The sequence below is a fragment of the Dipodomys merriami genome, unplaced genomic scaffold (assembly GCF_024711535.1).
Source record: "Dipodomys merriami isolate MVZ:Mamm:240054 unplaced genomic scaffold, mDipMer1.0.p SCAF_1159, whole genome shotgun sequence".
Lineage (NCBI taxonomy): Eukaryota > Metazoa > Chordata > Mammalia > Rodentia > Heteromyidae > Dipodomys > Dipodomys merriami.
In genome coordinates, this window is record NW_027202448.1 from 138,209 (window position 1) to 146,123 (window position 7,915).

Sequence of the window (7,915 nt, forward strand, 5' to 3'; positions counted from 1 at the left end):
AAACACTTAAAAATTATGTAACTTTAAAGAAATGATATGGAGAGAAGAAAAGGATAGGTTGAGAGGAGAGGAGGGATAGAAAGGAAACATGAAAAACTAAAAAATAAAAGAAAATTAAAATTAGTTAATTGAAAATTATACTGGTATAAAGAGATAATACTGCCATTAAAGAAATTAAGCCTAAGATTTTTTGAATCGAGTAATAAATTTCAGGATTAAGTATGTACACAATGGGGGATAAGGTCTAATAATTGACCACTGGTATGTATCTGGGGATGAGCAGAACAGCAATTATGTCAAACAAAAAGAAAGAGAGAGAGAAAGAAATGAAAACAATAAAAAAAGGACCAAAAGGTCAAAAGAGATTAAACCCCCCCACACACATCAAAAATAAAAATTATGAGAAAAAATTAACATCAAACACTTTTAAAAATTGAAAAAAAGGTTAAAAAGAAGAGTTCTTTTATTTGGGGTTTTTTTTTTTGGGGGGGGGATGATAAGACCCTGTATCTCTCCTGTGTCTATAACCTGTCTCTTGGTGGAGTCTCTGGTGTGCTTGTGGTGTTTAGTTTTCATTTTGCTTTACTGGTTTCTTAAGTCAGTTTTTTTTTGTGCAGGCAGAAAAATGCTCTGCTTTACCCAGGATTTTGTGATCCTCTTCCCAGGCTATTCAGTGGGAGGGAGATATGCTTTGAATATCACCAAAGAGGGAGATGGCAGTTTCCTCCAGTGTGTAAATGCCATGATGAGGTAGGGTTGGGGCCTTTCAGAAAATGGTAGCTTTTCCCTGAGGGGCAACTCCTGAAACACTCATGGAACACATTCTCAGGGTTTTTTGTTTTTTTTTTTACTTAGTTTCAATTGTTTGCCTAGGCTGTTGTAGGGAGGGGCAGCCTCTGGCTCTGTTTACCATGTGAAGGACATCACTCCACAGAGGCTCCACTGGCTTGGTGGGGTGACATTCCCCTGTGTGGAGCTGAGCCTGACAGGTCATGTCTACTTCCTGTGACCTACTAAATGACTCTTTTGTTTTCTTCCAAGGCCTGAATTGGAGCTAGTTGCTCAGCCCTGGGGAGGTCAGTAACATAGATGGAGATCTCTGGTAGTGGGGGAGGGGCGGCCTTCCCTTCTCTGATCCCTGAGAAGGAGTAAGGATGTCAGGATTCTACTCATGTAAGAGTGTTGGTTCCTGGGTCATCTCTGGTCTGTGATCTGCAGGATGAAGATATCTGCTCCTTGTCAGTTCTTGCTGGTGTTGAGTAGAATCTGCTCACCAGCCACGTCTAGGGCCTTTGTCATGGACTCTCTCTGTAGGTATGGTGGCTATAGCCACTGGCGCTGTACCTACTGCCACCTCAGCTGTGGCTACTGGCAAGTGCTCAGATCTGTCATCTTGCCTGGATTTTCCATCTTTGGCCAAACTCTCTGTACTGTGATGGCACACTTGGTGTGACTGGAACATTTAAACTGCTTTCTATGTAAGAGCTTGTTTATCCTCCAGCTTCTTCTCCTCCATCTTTCCCCAAAACCTCATGATTTTTTGAGTGTTTTTTTAGTGAAAAATGTTTTTGGTGTTTATATTTTGGTTTGGCATAAAATGAGCCTACTATTGTCTTAATTTAATAAAAAAAACTTTCTGATTCTATGACAGCATAAATTTTGTGGGTAATGGTTAAGACTAGGTTGACTTTCTGAAAAAAAAAATCACCACCCATAAAAGAGGAACAAAAAGAAAATAACATATGACAGGAAACATTAATCTTAATGGACTAATAGTCTGTCAGTTTGATTTAACTTTTAATCAAAAATTAAAGTAATACTTGATAATGTTTTATTAACATATTTAAATTTCTTCATTCTTGTCATTTAAGATTCACTTTATAAAGAAATTCAACAGGTGACAGTGTTTTTTCATGACTTTTCCAAAGAAATGATCATTTCATCATTATAGTGTATAGCACAATATACCCAGAAAGCATTTAAGGAAAAATTTTTTCCCATTCTTTGGTTTGCTTCAGTCTGTATTTAAAGCTGCATACCACATTTTACACACTCTATTGTCTGTCTTCTCATTTGAAACATTTCAATAAGTTTTCTTTCCCTAGTTTGTCAGCCAGCAAATCTTTATAAAACAACATGCTTTCATTCATTGTGCTTTCCAAAATATATCTTACAAATGCCAAAACGAAGCACAATCGGAAACATCTGTGGATTTTTCCACCTAGAGTACAAAGTAATCACTTTCCAAACTCCTTAGAACCAGCTGTTCACTGGCATTAATTGTGCTGTCACTTCCATGCTTTAAAACAACAGCATTTGACAATGGCGTACATTTTAATTGGTTTACCACATTTGGTTTGTTTTCAGCAAGGACTGTCTTCACGGAAGATGGTAATGGATGAGGTTTGTAATTATGTATTTTGAAAGGGCTCTAAGTTGTGGATATAGAATATCCATTTCAGTGACTAAATATTTAAATTAAATCCTATAATGGATACTCCAATTTTCTGATTAAAGTGTTCTACAATCTAGATATTTTTTAAGGAAATATTGTAATTGTTTCCTTGGTGACAACGTAATTGGAAGACTTAAAATTTTCTTTTTTTTTTATAGTGAAAACGCTGTACAGAGGGGTTACAATTACATGGGCAAGATAATGAGTACATTTCTTTTTTTTCTTTTTCTTTCTTTTTTTTGGGGGGGGTCTGGTCTTGGGGTCTGGGCGCTGTCCCTCAGCTCTTCAGCTCAAGGCTAGTGCTCTACCACTTGAGCCACAGCACCATTTCTGGCTTTTTTCTTTTTGCTTATGTGGTGCTGACGAATCGAACCCAGGGCCTTGAGCATGCAAGGCAAGCGCTCTACCACTGAGCCACCTTCCTAGCCCATGAGTGCATTTCTTATCAAGCATTGTAGTCTCCTCCTTGGTTTCCCCTTCCCATCTCTTCCCTTCCCATCCTTCCACCCCCTCCCTCTCCACGCAATCCTCCTCCCCGCCCCCACCAAAGTTGTAAAGTTCGTTTTTCCATATAACGACTTGTACATCTCATTGTTCCAAAGGATCCAACTGTACCCCTATTTAAACGATTTGTTTTTTTCCTTCCCTTCCACAAATTATACCAACCTCAAATACAGTGAAAGCAGGGTTATACCATGGGGGAGGGACATACAAAGCAACAAAGAAATAATCTTATAAATGTGTAGAAACAATCACCTGAAAGAAAAAAAATTTGAATACATATATTAGGGTTCACTTCCCTAAAATCAACTTATCTGACCTTTTCTGCTTGACTCAGACATATACTAGTTATTGCAAATAAGGGAAACCATGGGACCTAAGTTTCTTTGGTACCGGCTTACTTCACTTAATATGAATTTTTTTCTATGGAAGACTTAAAATTTTCATATACTATTGCCGTCTTAAATGAAGTGAATGTACCTGGGTTTGCATACAGAACTTTTGGGACAGCATTAATGTTTGAATCTTTGATGGGATTTGATTGGGAATTGTGGCAGGCTTTCATGGTATGAGAAGAAAAAGGATCTGATTGGAATTTATAGCAATATCTAGTTGCTTCCACCCCTGGACAAGTCATTATCATTGGTGAAGATGTTGCCATTTGAATTTACAATGCCCCAGAAAGACCTATGTGTTAAAGAAAAATGACTTTCCATTTCCTCCCAGACTGTGGAGAATACTGAATAGTTCTTCTGGAGATTAAGTTCTTCAGAATAAAACCTATGAGAACATGCACTCTCATCTTCTTTCTTCTTTTCTCTTTTAATCATTCTAGGTCAAAAACATTTCTTTTTGTCATACTCCTCACCTTGACATTGTCTTGTCACAGGCCACCAAAACAATAAAACCGACTGAACATACACTGAAACCTTCAAACTTATAAATCTGAGTAAGCCTTTCTGTTTAATAAATGGACAATATCATTTATTATGGTAGGTTATAAAGCTAACACAGAAATCTAGTCTTTGTAACAATGTAGAGTATATAAAAATGCTTCATTATAAAATATCTAACTCCAAGTTATATTTTGTGTTTTTGTTTCTGTAGATCTTAAGGCTTAAACTCATGGCCTGACTGGTCGTTTTGTGTTCAAGGCCAGTGCTCTACATAAAATCTGAACTGGAACTCCTTTTCTCCTGGTGGTTAATTGGAAATAAGAATCTAATGAACTTTCCTATTCTGGCTGACCTATTCATGTTGCATACTTTATGTAATTCCAATTCTCAGCATTATATACATGTTCCAACTACAATATAAAAAACTTAAAATATACTAAGGATATTTGTAAAGTATAAAATGAGGGAAGAATTTTCATCCTTTAGAAATCTATGCAAAATCTATGCTAAACTATTGATATTTTACTGGACCTTTCCTGCAACCAGTTTGATATAGTTTAATACTTGTCACACAAACTTTCTCTGTATTCTACTGCATATATACTTTTTCACATATGTTTGTATATGTATACATATATGTATCTATCTATATATGTTCCAATGTGCATCATCAGACTTGAAACTGCTTTGTTTTGCTGTTCAGCAATGAACCTTGTCGGCTCATTCTGTGACAATATCTGTTCTCATTTTCATCATTCCTTTATTTACCAAATCATCAACCTTCTAAAATCAGCTTCATTTCTTGGGTAAGGTTACCAATCAGTCCAACAAATATCCACCCAGAGGCTTTTAATAAAGCAAGTTTTAAGGAAGAATATAACATGAAGTGACAACTACAGAAATTCCACAGAGACCTGACATCTTTCACATTTCTGTCTTCCTTCTCTTCTCATACTTCAGAAAGTATTGACTAACACTATAAATATACTGCAATTATAAGTTAAGGATCAGTGTTTTCTTTCCAACCTGAAGCCTTCTTTTCCAGATTCTTGACATAAACTTTTTGGAAGATTTTTTGGATTGTGATGGGATTCCACCCAAAACAAAGCCATGTATATCAAGAAAGTCAATGTTTTCAACTCAGAGTACTAAACAAAAGAGGGAGAAAATTAAGGTTAGCTATATATGTTAAGCACAAATATAGGCAATATCAAGATATCTTGAAATTGTATACTTTTACTGGATAAAGTGGCTCAAACCTGTAATATTATCTACTTAGAAAACAGAGATTAGAGAATTGCAGTTCCAGGCAAGCCCAGACCAAAAAAAAAAGGAAGTTTCAGAAACTCTAACCATTTGATGGGTGCTATATGTTTTGCTTGTGTTAGGAGGACCACAGTCCAAGCAGACCCAGGCATAGTGATACTTACCTCAAAAGAAGCAATGAAGTTACAATCTGCAGGTATGGCAGTAGTAGAGATACCAAAGTTGTAAAGTTCCTTTCATTGTTGCAATGGGTCTACTTGTATCCCTATTTAAACATTTTCCCCTTCCCCTCCACAAATTATGCCAACATCAAAAATGTGTGCTTATGTAAGAAATGCATGATTCTAAAATTTCATGACAATTCTTTTGAACTTACTTTTTTGTGGAATTGACTAAGAAAATAAATTACACCTTCTATATAAAAAATGTTCTGTGCTTAATCCGGCAGCCTATACACTAACATCAGAATGATACAGAGAAGATTAGCATGGCCCCTGCTCAAGGATGACTTGAAAATTAGTGAAGCAATCCATGTTTTTACAACAACAAATGCTGGAGGGGATGGGGCCACCAGGGAACCCTACTGCATTCTTGGTGGGAGTGTAAAAGTCTTCAACCACTTTGGAAAGCAGTATGGAGTTTCCTCAAACGACTCCACATAAAGCTCCCCTATGACCCAGCAATCCCACTTTTGTTCATTTACCCAAAGGATCACAAACAAGTCCATACTAAAACTACCAGCACAACTATGTTTATTGCAGCATTATTTACCATAGCTAAGATATGGAACCAACCCAGATGCCCCTCAGTAGATGAATGGATCAAGAAAACCTGGTAAATATATACAATTGCATGCTCTGCCTCCATCAGAAAGAATGACATTGCCCAATTTGTTAGGAAATGGAAAGATTTGGAAAAAAATTTTTAAGTGAAGTAAGCCAACTCCAAAGAAATATAGGTCCCATGGTTTCTCTTATTTTCAATAGCTAATATATGTCCGGGATTATCAGAAAATGTCTTAAGCTATGTGCATTTGACCAGATAAGATGATGTTAAGCTAAACGAACACCAAGATAGGTACACAAGTGATTCTATCTTGCTATTATTTCTAACATACTTATACTGTACGATGTGATTTTTTTTGTTCCTTTATATGTTCCTCAACCACGCTATAACCCCTTTTTTCACTGGATTTGAAGTTGGTGCGCCTACATCTTGTATATACGTTTCTCTAATTTGGGGAGAAGAAGAAAACAACAAAATGCTTAAATAGGGATATGACTTGACCCATTGTAACAATGAGATGCACAAGACGTATGATGAAAAATGAATTTTACAATTTAGGTAGGGGAAGGAGAGAGGAGGAGTGGAGTGTACTTGTGGAGGTGGGAGAGAAGGGATGGTGGGGAAAAATAAAGGAGGAGGTAACAATGCTTGTTAGGAAATGTACTCATTACCTTGCTCATGTGCAGTATTTTTAAAATAAAAAATGTATAAAAATGTTCTGAGATTGAAGAGTTTATTTCCCTTATTTTATCCATATAATCTTGTTAACAAATAAATTAATGCAAAACACTGACACGAGGGTATTTTGAATAAATGTGTGTGTGTGTGTGCACACGGGTACACAAGTGTGTTGGAGTGCTCAGAATTTGAACTCAGGGCTTTAAGGTCTTGCTAGGCCTTTCCTCTCTAGATTGGTGAGCGACATCTGCACTCCTGGCTCTTTGCTAGTTCATTAAATTTTTTTGAAAAATAATCTCAAAAATAATTTTGCCCTGATTGGCTTCCAACTGTTATCCACAGATCTCAGCCTCCTGAGTAGATATCTCAAGTAAACAAGATTACGGGTGTGACCAAGCAGCACAAGGTTTTCAGAATAATTTTAAAAGTAGAAGAAAATTTACTTCATGGGGGCCTGTTTTTATCATCTCCTACTTTTAAAGCACTTTGCTTTAAAAGTAAAGGTGAATTTATTAAATTAAATGTGAATTTATTTCTCTTTTGGATTCTTAAAAGACAGAAAGTGATGATATTTAAAAGTTTTGGTACTTTTTAAAAAGAAAAATGGAACTGTAGTACAGAAGAAATTTGGCTGTCTTTGAAACTCAATGTATAAGCTCAATTCTGTGCATGATAACGCAATGTTACCAACACAGTCTGTGTTGAAGACAAATTGTGACAGAAAACAATCATCATCGGCAATAATTGCTATGCTATTACTTCTTGAGCAATATTAATATTGAATTTAGAGTGTAAGAGAATGGTGAGATTTTACCTACCTTTTCTGAATTGCTGAAAGACTTTTGGAAACTTTGACTCATTTTTTTCCTCACTGTGTGTATTTGGGCCATGCATTTAGTGCCTTTAATTACAATTTTTCCCAACACTTAAATGGTAATAATATTAGTATTATAGCAAATGTTATCTTAAGAATTAAGAGAATTAAAACTTGTGAAAAACTTAACATAAACTTCTATGAATGAGCTTTTGAGTTTAGCCAACAGTTTTTTAAATACTAAATAAAATGTATTACAGAAACCATTACATGAAGTGAGCAACCAGAAGTAATGTTATCTATTGACCATGCTCTGCTTCCAAGGAAGCCAGGAGGATAACTCTCATGCTGTAAATCAAACTGGTTATCTTATGTCTTGATAGTGTAAAAATATCAGGGACATTTATAAAGAAGGAATGTTGTAGACAGATGTGAAGTCCATATGAAAATGTACAAAACTGATAAAACGTAAGAGTATCTGAGCAGTGTATTTTGTTTTATATAATTTAAGGTACATCA

General features: G+C 35.9%; 1 non-coding gene across 1 annotated transcript; it reads left to right on the top strand.

Annotated features, from left to right (window-relative positions):
- Positions 1–5,550: 5,550 nt before the first annotated feature.
- On the top strand, positions 5,551–5,657 carry LOC138822798 (U6 spliceosomal RNA). Its single transcript, XR_011370631.1, has one exon. It is a non-coding gene; the product is annotated as a U6 spliceosomal RNA (small nuclear RNA).
- Positions 5,658–7,915: the final 2,258 nt, after the last annotated feature.